We start from the raw sequence: 21,210 nt of genomic DNA on the forward strand, positions 1-21,210 counted from the left end.
TATCCAAAATATTTGGATATCAAGGGATGTACTAAATAAACATCTACTTGAAAGGAGGCCATAGAATGTCCGATCCTATAATAGAAATATAAGGATTTTACATAAAGGGTTTATTTATATCAGTGGCATTTGCATGACCATTGTTGCAAAATGTTTGGGGTCTAGGAGTGCATACACCTCAAAAAGCTAGGTTTTAATTCCTTAAAAATAGATTTTAGTGTCACTATATCTTACATGTTTGATAGGTGATTGCATGCCTATCTATTGACACATCCTACTAGATTCCTACTTTTTAGTGTGGATGGCATAATGGATCACCACATGTGAGTGGAAGCCTATGCATGAAAGAAATCTAGGATCACTTAAGATAAAATTTATTGAAGTAAAGTGCCTTGATCATTCTTGGTGAATGCAAACCCCAATGTGGTCTATACTAGATCAAGTGAATGCTTCATTAAAAAAAGTCTAGCAAACAGATAGAAGCAAGGATCATCTAGTGAATTGTTATGACCATCTACCTCACCCATTCTAGTAGCAATCTTTACAACTTGAAGGAGACAAGATTAAAAGAGTTGAGGATAAACAAATGTGAGAATCTTTAGAGAGTGATTTGTGATAATAATTACAAGAATGTAAAAGACTTGACAAATCAAGAATCCTCCAAAACTCAGTCGGATCAAATCAAGGCACACTTGATCCAGCTTCATCTCTGTGAAGATGATGATGTCCCTACTAAGTTTGCCCAAAATTCGCAAGAGTCAATGGACAACGTCTCCACATCGGGTCTCCACCTTCTTGCTAATATCTAGGCTATGTTATTATTGGTTGCATTATCCCATTCATGGCAACCTTTTATAACCACGAAGGTGTCTGCAAATCTAATCATGCCCACTCTCATTCCTAGTATTCTCCAAGAGAATACTCTCCCTCAAACTGTTGCCATACCTCATCTTCATCATCACAATCTACATATCCTTTGGCCATGTTTGCCTCAAATTTGTGTGAGCCCCCCTTTCACCCACCATCTTTTAAAGGTCATCCACGCCCATGTCAACTTTCCAATCTAGCCCCCGGCAAATTCAAGTTGCACCATTTTTGTAAATTTTGTGGCAAAGTTCGCCATTTGGCTCATGATTGTCGGTCATAAACCTTCGACAAGGAGGACCCAACTTCGATTGACATGGCCAAGCCCATATAGTCGATGAGGAAGACCAAGTTGATTCCTTTGCATCCAGTCTAGATGATTCTTATGAATCTGATCAGTCCAACACTAATGATGCATTCCTTGCATACATGGCGATTGATGTGTCATCCCTCTCCTCTTCGTCTTCCATGTGGGTCTTGGATAGTGGAACCACATGCCACCTCACCTCTTGTTTCGACTGGCTACTTCATTATAAACCTCTACCACCGCCATTTCTTGTCCCCTTTGGAAATAACATCATTGCTCTTGCACTTCAGGTTGGTGTGCTGTGCACATACAATTGATGGATGGCAAAGTCGTTGATATTGACCAAGTATACTATGTTTCCCAATTAGCTGAAAATCTAATTTTCCTTAACAAACTCACTAATGCTTCTACATCTATTGAGTTTTTTCATAATCACTATCTCATTTGTCTTACTCTTTCTAATGGTCATCTTTATATTTCCCAATGTCCTCGTATAGGAAAGCTTTATCTTTTAGGTTCCACTCCACCTTCAACTGAGGCCTATAGTACATCTCATACCCCTATGTCCAACCATTCTACTCTTCTATGACATTATCTTCTTGGTCATTTAAACCTTCAAACTATGCAATACATCTGTACTCATAAGCTTGCTCATGATTATACCTTACCTTCCCATGGTCACATTACACTTTGTGAAGGGTGTATTTATGGGAAGCTTTCAAATAAGACCTATCAGAAGTCCCATACCTTTACTGTTTCTCCATTCTAGCTTATCCATTCTAACCTGTGCGGATACTTGCCTACTCTTTTCGTGTCAAAATTCTACTATTTCATTACCTTTATCGACGACTATACTTGTTTCACTATCCTTCAACTCTTCAAGGGACAAAAAGGCCACTACCATTCTTAAAGCTTTCACCCATTACCATACTTTGGTAGAAAATCAACTTGGTTCAAAGCTGAAGGCCATTCATACTGACAATGGTGGCATGTATGCCAATAATCTTTTTCTTGCTTAGTATTAGTTTCATGGTATCCACCATCACCTTATCATTCCTAAGCACCTGCAACAAAATGGTCTTGTGGAATGGAAAAATAGAACCCTTATGGAATCTGCTAGGTCTATGCTTAAGGTTGCCTCCTTGCCTCCTTCCTTTTGGGATGAGGTTGTTATCACTGCATGTTAGCTTCCAAACTGCGCCTACCATCACTCCATGCAACCCATCCCTTACACCTTATGGTTTTAACACCAACCCACATACAAACATCTTCATATTTTTGGGTTTCCAGTGTATGCTTTTGTGCCTTTCGACACTCGTCACAAATTCGATTAGCATGCCCTTAAGGCTATTCTTGTGGGCTATGGTGAACCATACGTTCTAAAGAGCTATCGTACCCGTCGAAAGTCTCTCTTGACCCATACGGCTCTATTCCATGAGTCCTCTTTAATGTCATGAACTCCTCCAGTCAGGTCCCAACTCCATGTTAGCTTAGGAGTCTCCTTCCAAATCATCCATACCCACCTCTAGTATGTCCTCTAATTTCCATTAGCAAACTCACTAATGCTTCTACATCTGTTGAGTTTTTTCATAATCACTGTCTCATTTTCCTTACTCTTTCTAATGGTCATCTTTATGTTGCCCAATGTCCTCATATAGGAAAGCTTTATCTCTTAGGTTCCACTCCACCTTCAACTGAGGCCTATAGTACATCTCATACCCCTATGTCCAACCATTCTACTCTTCTATGACATTATCTTCTTGGTCATTTAAACCTTCAAACTATGCAATACATCCATACTCATAAGCTTGCTCATGATTATACCTTACCTTCCCACGGTCACATTACACTTTGTGAAGGGTGTATTTATGGGAAGCTTTTAAATAAGCCCTATCAGAAGTCCCATATCTTTACCGTTTCTCCATTCCAGCTTATCCATTCTAACCTATGCAGACACTTGCCTACTCTTTTTGTGTCAAAATTCTCCTATTTGATTACCTTTATCGACGACTACACTTGTTTCACTATCCTTCAACTCTTGAAGGGACAAAAAGGCCACTACCATTCTTAAAGCTTTCACCCATTACCATACTTTAGTATTAGTTGCATGGTATCCACCACTACCTTATCATTCCTAAGCACCCACAACAAAATGGTCTTGTCGAATGGAAAAATAGAACCGTTATGGAATCTGCTAGGTCTATGCTTAAGGTTGTTTCCTTGCCTCCTTCCTTTTGGGATGAGGTTGTTATCAGTGCATGTTACCTTCCAAACAACACCTACCATCGCTCCATGCAAACCATCCCTTACAGCTTATGGTTTTAACACCAACGTACATACAAACATCTTCACATTTTTGGGTTTCTAGTGTATGCTTTTGTGCCTTTCAACACTCGTCACAAATTGGATTAGCGTGCCCTTACCGCTATCCTTGTGGGCTATGGTGAACCATACATTGTAAAGGACTATCATATTTGGTGCCCAACCCGCCGAAAGTCTCTCTTTACTCATATGGGTCTATTCGATGAGTCCTCTTTCATGTCACGAACACCTCCACTCAGGTCCCAACTCCATATTAGCTTTGGAGTCTCCTTCCACGTCATCCATACCCACCTCTAGTATGTCCTCTCATATGCTCTAGGCCTTACCTCCTGCTCTTGGTGGCCTACAACCCCATGTGGTGCCCGCTCCCCCTGCACCTCTTCCCATAGTGCCTACTATGCCTCTCGCGAGGCTGACATATCTATGCGACCCATCCACTAGCCCTCTCCTTATGCAATAGGCAAATCAACACGGTCTTCCCACCTTCATTGGACAATAGTTTACTTGAATTGAGTATGGGTAGCCTTACCTAGCACGTGGCAAGTCTTTCACCCATCAACGCCATGTTCATTCCCTACTGCTATCTAGTGGCAGTCACCCATCCACTTCGGTCTCATCTCAAGACGTGCCTGTTATTCTTTTCGCTAAGAGAATTAATCTCAATGTCGGTTGCCAACAGTTGGCGATTTCATGCCCACTTCCCTTCTATTGCCCCTCACCTTTTCACTTGATTTATCTCCTTTGTCTTCATGCCTTCAACGTTCTTTATCTGATTTATATGAGTCTACCACTCGTATTGATGCTCTTCTTGCTCAACATCAATCCGATGATGAGCTTGTACTTATCTCCTCTGTTACCTCCCCATCCATCAATGTTGATAGTAATTCTATTGATCCCCCTCCTGAGGCTATCGACAGTATTGGTGCTATCCCAGTTGATGATGCCTTGCACAGTAGTGTTGAGGCTCCACTTTGGCATGCTACCATGGAGTTCAAGCTCAATTCACCTCAATCCAATGGCACATGGACACTGGTTCCATGTCCTCCTGATCGGTAACCTACCACCTGTCAATGGCTCCTTCACCATTTAGGCCCACTTACCTATTTTCTCTGATTGGAGATCTCTCGTAATCAATCCATTGGTGTCCTTTACCTTCATCAAACTAAATTTGCCCAAGATATTCTCAAAGCGTTTGGCCCTCATCAGGCCAAACCTTTCCCTAATCCTTTATCACCTTCTATCTCACTTGACGATTGTCGCTCCACCCCTCGGGATCATGCCTATATGCGATAGCTTACCTTTGATATGTTAATCAGGATGCTTTGCTACTTAGTTACTGGCACTTGACCTGATTTGTGCTTTGCCATTAATTATCTCTCATGCTTTATGTACAATCCTGCTCCTAAACATTGGAAAGCATTGTTGCGGCAGGTGATGCACTACCTGCATTTTACTAGTAGTAATTTGGACCTCCATTTTCGACGAGATCGAACTCTTTGTCATCCTTTCCCTTTATTGGGTGGTCTGACTCTGATTAGGGGGGCGAGTATTGAGACCCCCATCGCTCTACTTCTCCGGGTTTGTGTTCACCCTATCTAGAGGACCAGTCACTTGGCAATCAAAGAAGCATATTGCAATGACTTTATCTTTGACTGAAGTTGATTATGTTGCAATGGCTTTGGTTTCAAAGGAGGTTTTATGGATTCAAATGGTTTTAGATAAATTAAACTTAATTGATAAACCACCATTTAAGATTCTACGTGATAACTTGTCATGTGTGTTTTTGGCTAGAAATCCAAAACATTCTAAAAAGACAAAGTACGTTGACATGAAGTACCATTTCATTCGGAAAATGATTGAGAAAAAGAAGCGATGTGGGCTGATTTTCCAATGAAGGCACTACCAGCAGACAAGCATTATGCTTGCTGCAGCAATCTTCGAATGATAAGATTTCAAAATATTAAATGATACTCCCATTACGAGGCCATGTTGTAAACCTGCTTTAACAAAATAATGGTCGCATCATAAAATAACAATATTTACTTAAAACGAATCGATATGCCTGCTCTTTTACAGGTACATCCACTTGTACATTACGCCTATTGGCGGATCATGATGAATTGATCGATTCACTGCTTTAGTAATCTGCACGATCTGTTTTGTCTCGTCTCGTCCCACATGGTTCTCTACAGTGAACTCCTTGCTTCTCACCACCTCTACGTTCACCAGCGCCTTCAGTTGTCAAGTCCTCAGTTGTACGTGCTTGCTCACGTGCTGAATCAGTTGAAATTTGCTGAGCTGTCATTTCCTCCAAATCTGGTACTAGGTGTGTATTTTTGAACTCCTCATGGGAAGGTAGAAGCATTAGGGCTGTCGAGTTGTTGGTTGCTTGTTCGTGCTCAAGTAGAGGCTCTTCATTCAGCGTCAATGAAGGCGGCCACGCAAGCTCTGCAGAATCAATATCGCCCATTTCCTCGTGATCGTCATCCATGGAAGGAGGGAGTTGGTTGAGGTCTATGAACTCCGGCAGTGTCCTTGCTTGCTGGCCCCGAGACGGCAAATTATTAAATGGCTGGTTCTCGCATGAAAACTTCTTAGCACTCCCTCCATCTCTCTCTGCGTGCAGCTTCTTCTCACCGGTCCAGTGGCATCTAGTCTTGTGGTCACCAAGAGCTTGACCACTTGCGAATGCACGGTGGCAGGTGCAGCATACATGGCGTAATTCAATGCTCAAGTTCTGCTTCTGACGTAATTTCATGTCCTCTGATGTGGCAAGCCGATGATTGTGGTCATCCGTGATGTGGAGACCTTCAACTGTCTTAATTGATTCAGGGAAGGATAGGGCAAGGTTCAGGCTACCAAGATCATCATCATCCTTGGTGAGGATCTTCGTACATCTGCCAGTCGTGCCCTTGTCCTCATTGCACGAGTGATCCACAGTAGTACGGAAATCTGCGCCAGCTTCAGGAACACCTCCAACAACCTTAATTCCTGCATCCAATCCACGCCAGCATGGCTGAGTGTCTGCAGCAACAACGAGCTGGTGTTTTGGATCATCAAGTAGCTGCCTTTTTCCAGCTTTCATAGCGACCAGGGTCCGTGCAGCCATGATCATCTCGGGATCAGCAGCTTCCTCATTGATAGACCTGTTGCCAGACGTCGGCATATTGCGGCTGTGATCGGAGCTGGGCGACTCATGATGACTACCTGATGGTGTCGTGGTGCTTCGGCTTGTTATCCAGTTCCTCTCAGAGGGCTTGTGCGTGGGGTGCCTGGTGCAGAAATTCTGGATGTGTTTTTCTTCTTGATCAGCAGCACCTCTCTGCATAAGTTCTGTTTCATTTCTGCGTTTGAGGTCTGCACCAGCTGTGGTGGGTACGCTTTTAGGGTTCCGGATCTCGCACAGCATCTTAGTCCTCTCGTCATGATGACGAGCTATCGAGCTTGTTTGCGGCATAGCCATATTGTCTGGTCGCTTGGATCCTCCAAAGAAGGCTGGATGACGCAACGTCTCGTCCTTGGCGATATCCATCTCCAAGCTCTGAATGTCAGCTTCCTGAATATCGTATCTCTTCTCAACAGTAAGCTTCATCTCCCCGGCAGCTAACTGCCGCTTGGAGGCGACGCGCAGCTCCAGGTGTTGCTGCCTCTTTAGCTCCCTCTTCGCTGCAGCCTCGGCGTACGATGCTCCATGAACTCGCATATGGCCTCTGAGAGCGGGTTGTGAGGGGAACTCCTTGTTGCACTTAGGGCAGACGCACTCTAACAACACATTGGGTTTGTCAGGCGAAGAATCCAATGGCGGGAGACCTGCCATGCCTGCGCTTCTCTTGCCGCAGGGCGTGGTCACAGGTGAAACCGGTCCCTTGTCGTTTGCTGGAAATAGTTGAGGTTCTGCCCCTTTGTTGTCTGCAGCTTCTTCCTTATGACGATCCTTCAATGGCTGTGGTCGTAGGACTTGAACCTTCTACAGCTCCTCTTCTTAGTGATGGTGGCTTTCACGAAAACGAGTGGCAGGCGTGGACTTGCAGAACGCGGACATCTTACTACACCGGCGGGAAGCAATGACCTGTGTGGCTGATCGGAGATCGAATAACGCTAAAGCGAGGAGAAGGAATACGCGGAGATGAAGATGTAGAGAAAGGCAGCGTTTGAAAGCTAGGCGGAAGATGAGGTAAATGTCACGGCTAGAGAGGGAGAAGGAGCGATGGAGAGGTAGTGTGGCAGCTGAGAGATGGAGAGAAACTGCTTGCTGGAGGAAACGATTCGAGTGGAAGAAGGGCAAAGCATGAAAGCACGTTGTTATAAACAAGTGTCGGCCAAACTGACGAGAAGCCCTAATCGGACATTGAAGAAATTTCCTTCCATTTAAAAGCCGATAAAGGGCTATTAGTCTACGGCGCGTATCCGACTATTGTTGTTTACAATCTAGACGAGAAAGATAAAAGGTGCTGCAGAAGCAACACAACTATTGCTCATGGGTTTGCAAGTTGGCAACAATAGGCTGGGAGGAACATTCTATTTTTAGTGTAGACTTGCTAGTGTAAGTTGTAACATCGATCAAGATTTGACATCCATGGGCAGTTTCCAAAAGCACCAGGGATCGTCGCATCAACTCTACGCTTCTCCAGCCTATGATAAACCTTAAGAGCGGACAAACATGTAGTGATATCGAAATATGGATATAATTGGGATTGGATAGAGTCAGGACTCATCAGCCGATGGAGAAATTCTTTTGATGAAAATAAGAAAATGCTATTTTTTTCTTTCTTTTTATAGGAATAAATCATTTGTATTGATAGGTTAGGAACATTAGTAGCTCCAAGTTTTGGTGTCCTTAATTCTTGAGCAACTTACTCATGAATATATGTGTTATATAGAAAGGTGTAATATAAAGGAGTTATTTACAAATGTTTTATTCAAGAAAATTTCAAAAATAAAGATTTCAATAAAGAGACCTTGAATGTTGTCGTGCTGCTATGTGAAAACCATGTGAAAAACTCTAGAGTGTGGTTTTCTTATTGATCTAGAAAGTTAATGCCATTTTAGATATTACTGTTAGTGACCATGGTCCAAAATACTAGATTTTTGAAAACACCATATTGCGGAATATGGGAATTTTCCATAAGTTTGGGACACATGGTCAAATTTTTAGATTTGTCATATCTTAAACACTATAACTCCAAATCAAGCACTCTATAGCTCAATAGATTCCATTTTTCAAGTGTTTTCCAATGATAGGTCACATCATATTGTTTCGAGAAACTTATGGGCATGTTATCCGGGTGCCACCTTTTTAGTATTCAAAAAATGGGAATTGGGAATTCCCAAACTCACTAATATTGTATTTGGACAAGTTTAGCCAATTGTTGATAATTTTGATATTATCTCTTGTAAAAAATCCAAGAACTATAGACAAATTCTAGACTAGGATGACATGTAAAAGAAAGTAGATAGCTTTTAGCCTTTTTTTAGAGGATTTTATGTAAAAAGAGAGATTGGAAAAATCACGTAACGCACGATCGCTATTTTCAGGCAGTAAAAAGCACTTTAAAGTGGGAGATGAAGGAGTGATTTGATAGAGTTCTGGTTAGGTGTCCCCTTATTTTACCCCCCTTTCAGAGCCAATGGAAGTATCAGATTGGCGATCTGAGCAGCATAGAGGAAGGTATTGTTTTATGTATGTTTTTATCTGCAAGAGATTTGTGTTCTCATAATGCAGAAATAAACTGACAAGCTTCAACTCTATGAGTATTCTTCTACATCTCCTATTTCTTTTTGTCAGTATTCTTCTACATCTCCTTTTTTTTTTTGTCAATATTCTTCTACGTCTCCTATTTCTTCGAACCCCTTCTCTTCCATCTACTCCTCTCCTTGAATCTCCCTTCATCAGGCTGTCTCTTACCATCGCAGTAGACTTTCGACCCCAAACACTCCGACAACACACGTGATGTAGAGGATATATATATAGTAACTTCCTCGAGACTTAATTTTGTTGATTTTTGCACATGGGAATCGATGCTAATAAGCTATATAGGCTTCGACGTTTTCTAGCAAGTAGGAATTGGTACAAACAAGTTGGAGAGACTCCCAAACTAGAAAGAGTCATTTGGAAACACTTTGGGCATCAAAACCATGATTTTACTTAGGAGTCCTACATATCTCTATCAAGTTAGTTGAGCGATGAGTACTTAGGAGCTAGGAAACTGCAATGTAGTAGGTTGTTCCCTTTATTGGACTACTAATAGAATAGTGTGGCTCACAACTGCCACCCCTCCTTTACATGCATCTAATGACATAGGGTGGAGAAGTGTTCCCCCCCTAAAGATGAGTTGCCCACTGGCAAATGTGGCATTGTTGAGAAAAATGCTAAAATTGATATGCATCCAATGGAGGCCTCTATACAACAAGATCTCAAAGCCGTTGGCACAAAGGATGATGTAGCTACTATAAAAGGGAGAGGAGAAGGTATTTCAATAGCCTTCTCTTTTGCCATACTTAACTAGAGGTTTGCCTTATATGATTATGCATGCTATGGGATGGGTTGCCTTAGAATGGGAATTTAAGAGATAGTTATCGATAAAATTTAAATGCACCCAACATGTTTTCATTCCAATTTAGCTAATCCGTACAAGCCTCTTTTTGCATTGGGATATAAACTTAAGAGGTATGTGTTGCTTAACATTGTAGCTAGTTTCAAGGGAGATTCTATATAGTTTCCACCTTAGTCATCTAGCTCTAATCCAAAAGGTATCGTGCTTAGTGATTGACTAGTCTCTATGGCTTTCCAAGGCTTATTTGATAGCTAGAAGGTGAAACCATTGCCATAGTTGAAACTTTTGGAAAGCTCCTCCATGTTCAAAGAATTGTCATGGGCTCATGCTTTTAAAGAGTCAAGTGGGCATTGTCTAGGCTCAAAGAAATAAATGTCAAGGATACATCTTCAAAATGTATGTGTATTACCTCAATTTACTAAGAGATGTTTTATTTGATGAGATTTGAGCAAATTAAAAATGTTATAGATTCAAAAGGGAGTTTTCGTATTCAAACTTTAAAAATACATGGTTTTAATTTCCTTAAGGAAGAGGATTCAGTTTAACATACCATAACATGTAAGTAGAGCCTTTCTAAATACCATTAAAGTGTCACTACAACAGAAATGAGGCATAGACGCGCAAAGTCGGGCGCGTCTATCATTGCGTCTATGAGTGCGTGTAAACGTGCATGTAAATAGACGCGAATTTTGCGTCTATATATCCGCACAAATAGACGCTAATATAGACGCGTCAGTAGACGCACAATTATTTAACCACCTAAAATTGCAATTCACATAATTAAAAAACCAAAGTTAATAATTATTTAACCACCTGAAATTGATTCTTGAGTATGCATGTGTGCACATGATAAAAACCATAGAATTAAGAATACACATTGAATCATTGAATTAAAAAAATAGAGTTAATAATTACTTTTTCATTACTCTCTAATGAATGGCAGTTCCTCCAGTTGATAAGCCTAATATAAGTAATTAGTGGAAAGGGACAGAAACCTTACAATTAGTAGCAAGCATTGCAATATGTATCTCGTAATTTCTCTACGTACTTGAAGATGATAAAAAATACTTCCTTTTTATTATGGAAAATTCAATTTAGCTTTAAACTTGACTATTGATTCTTGAGTATGCACATGTGCGCTGATAAAAACCATAGAATTAGGAATACACATTGAATCAATAAGCAAATTAAGTATGTTACAGTGAATGATCCATGTCATCTTCAATGAGATCAGCCCTTGCTAAACTATCTACTTCTAGGTCTATGTTACCAAGAGGTAACAAAACAAATAGGTCTATCCCACTATCAGATGTGTTGCTATATTGCTCAATAACTTCATCAATATCATCGACAATCACGTTATTGTCTTCTTCTGCGTTTCCTTGAACATCCTCGCGAGGTTTATCTTGTACTATATCACGCATATCATCCATTATGGTATCATCATGCACATCATCATTAATTGTTGGATTGTCATCTGCTATCTCCATGTCGGTAATATTACCATATGTTGGTTTTGAACGATTAGATATAGGGATGACATACCACCATCGGTTATTGTTTACCATTGGATGATACACAACCTGTATTTGAAAAACAAAAGCAAAAACTTAAGTACTTATTATATTGTGTATATGTATCACATGTATACATATAAAAAAATTAGCCTTTGCATAATTACCTGCTCGCATTGTTGAGGTAGTACTAATGTGTCATTCTTATTTTGGCGAAATTTTGTAGAGTCAATGATTACAAAACCACTTGGATGACGTCTGATTGTGCAATGCTCACCATTTGTTACCACTTCTTTAAACCACTTCACATCCAGTACATATATAAAGAATTGTCTGAAGTCAAGCTTCATAATATCTTGGATCAAGCCACAATAACCTTCCATGGTACCATTGGCATCCTCGAAGTGAGCAAGGACACCACAATCTTGGATATTTCTCTTTTCATCTATACGTTGAGTTCGAAGATGTTTACCCTCACACCAAAGTGCATTGAATAATGTGCACTAGTAGTAAAAGATAAAATATCAAACATGTCAATTATTTATATAAAATAAAACTTATAGAAACAAATTAATTGATAGTATGTCTCACCTTTGATAAGCAACCTCGTGCGTATTCCCACCCTTCTTGAGATATATTAATTTCCTCCTATTTTTCCATTCTCTCTATTTTCTCATGTAACCAATCTATATCAATATGACATGGGAGCGCATTTAGATGATCTGGAAATGAGACATTACGTCCATATCTAGTGCGAAATTCTTGTCTTTCGCTTTTTCTTCTTGCCCTTGCTTCATTATATAGTGTCACCCATTTTCTCATTACATCACTATTGAGCACACAAAAACTATTTAACTTACGAAGTTCTTCTTTTGTTAGCACTTTACTCATTTCTTTTCCTTGAGGTACTATCGAGGTCATCCTCAAGTCTTCATCATCTTTCCATAGTCGTGGTTGAGAGGGATCCACTTCAGCAAGATATTCAGAGATATAAACAAGGGATGATTGCACTAGCCAACCCTCAGCCATGCTTTCCTCAGGCCGTGCTTTTTGCCTCACAAACTCTTTTAAGGTTTTCATGAAGCGCTCAAGAAAAAACATCCACCTTACATGAACTTCCCCAGAAAGTGCGATCTCATCAATCAAATGTACGAGTAAATGTAATTGAGTAGTTAAAATGGATCGAGGAAAATTTTCCTCCACCAAACAAACCACCTCAACAGATAATACTCGAGCATCTTGCAATGTGTTTGGATCAATTTCCTTCGAGCTCACGTATTTGTCAAGATGTATTTGAGAATTGTTTATTTTTGTGTAGAAATTCAAAGACATATAATGAAAAAATACAATGTTTATACACCGCACAAGCTCTCCCATCTTGTAAATGATATCACGTACATCTTTGGATACACAATGGGATATGCTAGTAGAAAGTACGAACTGAATGTAAACAATATTCATAGATCAAATGATTAGTTGAGGAAAAAGTCATCATACCCCAAAGTTTACACATAGTTACTCCACTAATTACTATATTCATGGTTAGAGATACCCTTACTTGAATCATTTTGTGCCAATCGTGGGACTTCAAACCAGATAGTTGCTCCACACCTCTTTTCTTTTTCTTTATGAAGGCTCCCTTGAGAGATCTCATACATCCTGTGGGTGTTCGAAAGCTATATATTTGTTCCTTCACTATTTTTTCATCGTTCTTTGACAACATCCAAGGTGCATGGGGTAGCTCAATCTTTCCTCTGGGTCCAATGCGTGGCCAGGCTCGTCTAATGCGACCAATGTTACGTAAATCCTCCCTTACATTAACTGAATCACGAGTCCCTATCAAGTGATCCCATAATGTAGATACAACATTTTTGAATATGTGCATGGGGTCCAACAGGTGATTGATCTTGAGTTCAATCCAGTACGGAAGACAAAAAAATATAGAGAAGTATCCAAACTGACATTACTCCATCCATAAATTGTTTGCAAGTTAAGTATCTTGAGGGACGCATGAAGAACGGAGTACGTACAACCTTCATACAACGAAGTAGATGATGCTATATATAGTGGATCATTTGGCTTCGCAGAGTGACCTTCTTGCTAAACCGGTTGTGAAAATAGATGGTGTACCATGTTGTCCAAAATCTCATCCTCTACAACTTGATGGGGCATTTCATGAGGGCTACTATCATGGTCATCAGTCTCTACTCTTCTTGAAGACTCTACCTCTCGCGTTGACGTTTTGTAGCCTCTCGACACCGGGGGGGAGCATCTGAGGATGTGGCACCGCATCTTGCTCAACCACAAAAGGGATTTTCATGTACGTTGATATATAATTCCCGTAACATAGACTAGCAATCTTAGTGGTAAAAAAAAAACCGGTGATTTTTCTTGGTCCCATTCTCCATACAAGCTGAGGTGTGACATTGCGATTCGACATGCTCGAAAAATACACCCTCGACAATGATCACACATGCATTTAATTTTTCATCGTAGCCATACATCTCGATTATGAAGACGCAATGTTTCATCCTCACTTGAGGATGTGCTCATTAACTCATCAGCATGCACCACACTAGGTGATGACGATGACATGATTAAACCTAATAATTCATGACAACATCAAATTAAAATATTTGTCATTCATATGTTTACATAAGATCTCAATTTTAAATACACAAAAATCATCATAAATACATTAAAACTTATGATAAGAATTCACTATTAAAACTTATCTTAAAAACAAAAAATTATGATAAAGCCTAAATGTGCGTCTATATTTGTGTTTACCTACGCGTCTATATTAGCGCCTATTTTCGCGTCGATATTTGCGTCTATCTTCGTGTCTATCGGAAAAATAGACTCGCATATACACGCAAAAATAGACGCACACATCAAAATTCAAACCATACTTAAAATCATTTCTTTTCAAACTGCGCCTTTCCTTTCCTGCGTTTTTTGCGGTTCTGAAGCTTGAGTTTAGCTGACATGCAGTCTCTTCATGCCTTACCTAGTCTCTTCATGCTTCACCTCCTCATGACTCACCTCTTCTTTCATTTCAAACACACACGAAGGGAAAAAGGAAAGCCAAGGAGAGGAAGAAAGAGAGAACAAGAGAGAGGAGAACAAGAAAAAGCAGCAAGCAAGCAAGCAAGCATCAAGGGAGGGTAAGTTACCAAGGAGAGGAAGAAGGAGAAGGAAGAAGCGCCACCACCTGCCACACCAAACACCCAAGGTGAGTCTCTCTCTCTCTCTGCTCTGTCTGTGTATTTAGGATTTGTGATTCCATTATGTATTGCATTTTGTAAATCATCAATGGCGGTCATCGGGCTAAAATCAGCCGACCGAGCGCGTCTGATAGCGCATCTACATTTCAGTGTAGACGCAGATATAGACGCGAAAAATGTTTCCTCTCATAGCGTCTGAGGGCGTGTCTTAGAGCGCGTGTGCTCTGCAGTCTACACGCGATGATACACGCGCTGGACAGAAGGTTAACCTGCATTCTACACGTGATTATACACACACATTGACCTGGAATGTGCGTCTGATAGCGCGTCTGTGCTGCATCTTAGATGCGAATATAGATGCGCTGGACAGAAGGTTGACCTTGGGGGCGTGTCTGAGGGCGCGTCTAACTTGCAATTTAGACACGGGGATACGCACGCCAGGTCTCCCAGTTCTGATTTAGTAAACAATATATTTTTGCAATGATGAATGTGACCAATCCCATGTTTGTGTTTATCAGTTTTCTTGTTTATGAGAAGCATTAGCACTTAAGTTTTATGCTCAATGTCTAAAGAAAGCTCTTTAAAAATGTAGGTAATATATGATTTTTTGTATGCAAATAAATTTGTATTTTTCCTGTGTTTTTTTTGCAAATGTCGTATCCTGGTTCATCTAGCAATGACCTGGATTTGGATCACATGAATGATACATTGGTCTCCTTTCGCAGGGGGGTCAATGCATTTTTTGAAGGTTTTCCTAGTAGGGAAGACTTCATGGGAGAGATGACCAGACACCTTGGTCGCTCTCCCACAACGGGCAAGGTGTTCAGTGTCATGTCTGGAATGCCTCTTACGTCTTTGCCTGGCACTACTTCCCAAACTCCACATGCAGGTACTCCACATGCAGGTACTCCATATGCAGGTTCTCCATATGCAGGTACTCCACGTGCAACACCTATACGTGCATCGACTGAAGCACAAGCATCTGCAGAAGCACATGCATCTGTAGAAGCTCGTGCGTCCAGCGACGCAGAGGGTAGTCCACAGAAGGGAGGAGGGAGAGTCGAGGGGGAGGACGAGGCTTGTGTGGGGGTTGCCGAGGAGGTGGCGAGCGATCACCCTCACCAGTAGATCACGTAGAGGAGGTTGTACGCCAATACTATAAAGTTACAGATGTTGGTGGCATCTTTCATGATGATGAAGGAAGGGATGTAATGGCGTACATGAGAAGCGTCGTGCATGCGACGTATAAAGATTGTTTCATTGCCTTCAAAAATCAAAAAAGCAGCTTGTGGCAGGAGGTGTTGAGGGCAGTCCATAGGAGGTATCCAAATCCTGAGGGTCAGCAATTCTTAGATGATTGGGGACGCACAAAAGTGAGGGATATGCTTCACAACAAAAGATCCCACCTCATGACACGGGCCAGGGACTCACTGTGGAGGTACGAGGAGGGGCGTGGAGCCTATAGCCAACCACCTATGTGCCACCGCATAAAGTGGAAGAAAGCCAAGAAGAAAGCAGCAGAGAAAGTGAAGAGTCACCAGCACGCCGAGATGCGACGGATCCAAATGGAAACCATGGGATCGTCGCATTACGGATTGGGCGGCAGAGAGTCGTGGGAGGCAGAGTTTGTAAGTATATTATGATTTCTAGTTTTTAAAAAATTATATTTCTTTCAATTCTTTATATATTTTATTCTAATATATTGTGACTCATAACTATTTGTATATATCTAAATATTTTGCAAACTACCATCGTTGGTAGGATACCTACTCCTAGAGAGGTAGGTTACCATCGAGACCATAACGGTACAGCCACATGGCTTCACTTCTATGAGGAGGGTCTCATCACTGAGGACCAATACAACTGGGCCATGAGGATTCGACAGCCAGAGGAGATATGTTTTTCTTACTTTCCTATTAAAAGTATAGCTAATTATAACTTTTTCTCCACCTTGTCTATGTAGGCAACCTTGATCTTTTGTGTGGTAGGCGAACTCGGATGTGGAGCATAGCGAGGAGGGGAATAGCGACGAGAGTAGCCATGGTGGTACTAGCGAAGATGTTTCCTCTTCAGATTCGTAGAGGAGCACCATACCTCCTCATGAGGCCTTATTTTCTTGTATATGTATGATCCATCTTTGAGCCTACTGCTTGCGGCCACGCTTTAGTTCGCTAGCACTTAAACTTCCCATATAAATGCTTTTGATATATAATGAATACATGGACTTTTATTTTCAATTCTCGTGCCCGTAAGATACATTGTCTTGTTCCCAAATGCACTCTGGTTTTGTTTTTCTAGTTCTGTTTTGCACGTCTATCCGCGCGTCTAAATTACAGATAATTCGCGTTTATACGCATGTCTATAATGCAGATTACACGCGCTTATACACGCGCTTCATAATTCAAATTTAAAAAAGAAATTAAATATCTTTTTTTAAAAATGACATTTTTTGAGAAGCCGTTCGTGTCTACCAGTGCTTATAAAAACGCGTCTACCAGCGTGTCTATATGCGCGCGTATATGTGCGTTTATTGCACGTCTATTTTTGCGTGTAAATTCATTGATACATGTGATTATAGACGGGAAATAGTAGACACACAAATAGACGGGCGGATAGACGCACCCGTAATTAAAAAATCGTGTCTAAATGTGTGTCTATGAGGCCTTTTTGTTGTAGTGTGTGCATGTAATATGTAGGAGTACTTTTAAGTGCAGCTCCAAGAGAATGGACCGCTTGAATCTCTTATTGTTTGTTGCCAATGGAATGGAGGTTGTTGTAGGTGTGAGACTTCCTACCTTGCAAGATGTCTGCTACAAATGTAGAGAATTTAGCCATTCGACCAAAAATTTGCTACAAGCTTTCGAATTTGTAAATCAACAAGGAAGTGGTTAATACTAAAGCTTGCATGTAGAGAATTGAGCCTTTTTGTCAGTACTTGTAGAGCCAAAGTAAACTATCATTTTCTACTTTCTCCAAATCTTGCATGTTTACACTGGAATAGATCATGGTTATAGTGACAAAAAATAAGATGCAAATAAGGATGGAAATTTTTGCCCCCATGTTTGGAGTTCTCAGTGGGTATTTTCCTCAATCTCATCAAAGTGTATGAGGTTTTTTTTAAAAACGTTGTTAGAATCACCGAAACAAAGAAAATATTGTCACATATTTTGATATATATTTTGACAAGTGCAAGGGAAAAATGTTGTCACTCATAGTGATGATTATAGAGAAAAAGGAAATTTGGTAGGAAACTATCTCTTTGTAGGATTAGATTCCTACTATTCATGTTTGAAATACTCTCTCATATGAAATTATGTTTGTATATATATTTAATGCAATGATAATATCCAAACAAAACTACTGGTAACAAGTACAAGTTAACAATAAGGACATGGATCACAAACTAAGAAATACACATATCACTAAAATGTAGATAATATAAACTTTGTATAAATATTCCTAGAAAAAAGTATGTACATAAGAAACCTTAAATATGATGAGATCTCTAATTAGAGATTGTCATAGCAATCACGTAATAATAAAAGAGATATATTTATGTTCACTTTAATCAAATATGAAATGAAAGTGAAATAAGAAATCTATAATAATTATCTCTCCTCCCCTTGGATGTGGTGTTTGCTTAAGTTAGTGTAGAATATGTAACAATGCATAGTGTCTGTTTCGAAGCAGAACACGTGGCAAATCTAGCAAATCAAACATCTCATGCATTAAATACAAACAACATTATAATATATAAGAGGATTTGAAAAACTCAATAGATTGAGAAAGACAATAGAAAAATGAACGATTGGGACCAACCTCCCTCATGGCATTTTAAAAATGTATAAAAATGGGATCTTAAAAATACGATTTTTCCAACCCATGTGATGTACACATATAATTCATGAGTCACTTACCCAAGGCAAGAAACAATGCTATGTTGTGGTTTCCACTACAAAGGCTAAATATGTAGCTGCATCTTTAGGAGCTCGAGAGTTAGTACGGCTGAGACAACTTCTATCAGATATTGGCCATCCTCCTCTCTCCAACACACCACTTTGATGTGATAATAACTGAAGTGCTATTAGTCTTGCTAAAGATTATGTTCAACATAACAAGTCTAAACACATTGCTATGCATTATCATTATGTTTGATATTGATGCCTCGAGGCATATTCCACGGTGAATTCTATGAGGTTTTGTGGTGGATTGCGTAAAATTATATTTATTTATTGAGGCTCGTATACAAGGTGGATTTCTTGTGTGAAAAGTCAATGGGGACACCCGTCCTTTTTCGAGCATCACGTTAATTCAATATGCAAGTGGGTGATTCCGCAAAATACATATTTAAATTAATGCACGTTATGAGTTTAGAGTGCGCACTCACATTAAATTAAAGTTAGAACAGAGTTCCAACCTATTTATTTATTTTGTAGCTAAAGACTGCTAGATATTTACTCTTGTCGATTTAATTTTATTATTTTCTAACAATTGTAAATACTTCAGTTGATGTGTAGAGCAGGCGACGGTGGCGTTGGAAAGCACTGTGAGTGATAACGTGTATTCATGGCATAAGATATGTCAGGTTTGTACTATGAATGGATAGTAAGAAGCATAAGGACAATGAGGTAATTGTGAAGTTGGGATGATCAAGCCATAGATCAAGTGAGAAATATCCATATCTGCCTTCTCCATGCCCATGTGTAATCATGCCCATTAAAGAAATTGGTAGTTGAGTAGATGTTCCAATCTCTTTTGATGAAAGCCTTAACCTAAGGATAACTGTCTTTTGCTACTCCATCTTATCATGTATGATGCATATGTTTTTCTCTAGATATAATGCTAAGACCAAGTGCCAATTATAGTATATGTTCCTACAAATTTGTTGTTGTAGCATGTGACATTGACACTTTTTTAGAATCATATTTTGCTCTTGAAGACACTTTTTTGTTTCAAGTTGCTCTTTGATCTTTGAGCAAATACTACATTTGGAGAATTCACTTATCTTTGCTAAGGTTATATGCTTGAGCTGTGCATTCTCCAAACATGATTCAAGATGGACAAGGACATTTTCTTACATCTAATACCATTCAATGTTGCATTTATTTTTACCCATATAGCCACCTACTTGTGAACAAACACCATATTGGGGAATATGGGAATTTTCCATAAGTTTGGGACACGTGGTCAAATCTTTGGATTTTCCATAACTGGAATATTATAACTCCAAATCGAGCGCTCTATAGCTCATTAGATTCCATTTTTCAAGTGCTTTTCAATGATAGGTCACATCATATGGTTTTGAGAAACTTATGGGCATGTTATTCGGGTGCCACCTTTTTAGTATTCAAAAAATGGCAATTCGGAGATTCCCAAACTCACTAATATTGTGTTAACATATAGGATGACCACTTGTGTCTTCCTTGATTGATCTTGCATTGTTCTACTCTTATGTGGCATTTGCTCTACATTCTTCTTAACAAAGTCTCTAAGGATGGCTCTTCCCATCTATGTGTGATCCCAAGTTTCTCTTAATACACCCATACTTCTATGCATTTCCCTCCTCAGGCCATGCTCAAATTGTGGTTTGCACCTATAAAAAGATGTCTTTGAGATTCATTGAATCTCATACCATGCCCTTCCACATGCCACTTGTCCATTGAAGATGAAGGTGTATTTTCTTGTCCCCACATTATCAATCCTACATGATAATTCAAACATGTCATAAACATAGTTTGTGCAATCTTCAAATTGCAATCCCCAAAAGTATTTTTATAATTGTTGCATTGATTCTCAATTAGCAAACTGACAACACTTTTCTCAGTAGCAATCAATTGTGGAAACTTGTGAAATTGAGTCCATAAAAGTCCTCAAGTTTGTACCTTTAGGGACAATAATTTGAGGCTTTCTATTGACCATACAATATGATATTTTATGAACAAAAATAGGTTTTTTTGCAAAAATAGAATATTCATTGGTATCTTCCATGTTTTTTGCACAAGCATTTGTAGAGAATACCTGAATATATAATGGTTGTTGTAGCAGCGGTATTCCATTATCAAAGGTGACCTGTTTGATAGGCCATCTTTCCAAAGTAACACAATGGAGGCGGTCACCTATATATGTTCTTTTGGTTTGATGAAGGGCTTTATCTACCACCACACCAATATCCTATTCTCCCAGTATTTCAAATTTTATCACATCATATGGAAAAGCCAATAATATAAGCCTTGTCCCAACACACATCGTATTGCCTTCTATCCATATCATCACTCTATGTTCTCTCTAAATTTCAGGAATGCTAAGCACATCAATATCCTCAGAAGGTAGGACATGCAAGGCCAAAGCTCTCTTGCTTGAATAGTGTGAACGATATCCAAATGGAATTGGAATTGGAAATTTTTTTGGATAGAAAGGAAAGT

The sequence above is a fragment of the Lygodium microphyllum genome, chromosome 20 (genome assembly GCF_053477565.2).
Source record: "Lygodium microphyllum isolate KBCC chromosome 20, Lygodium_microphyllum_v1.1.10, whole genome shotgun sequence".
Taxonomy (NCBI): domain Eukaryota; kingdom Viridiplantae; phylum Streptophyta; class Polypodiopsida; order Schizaeales; family Lygodiaceae; genus Lygodium; species Lygodium microphyllum.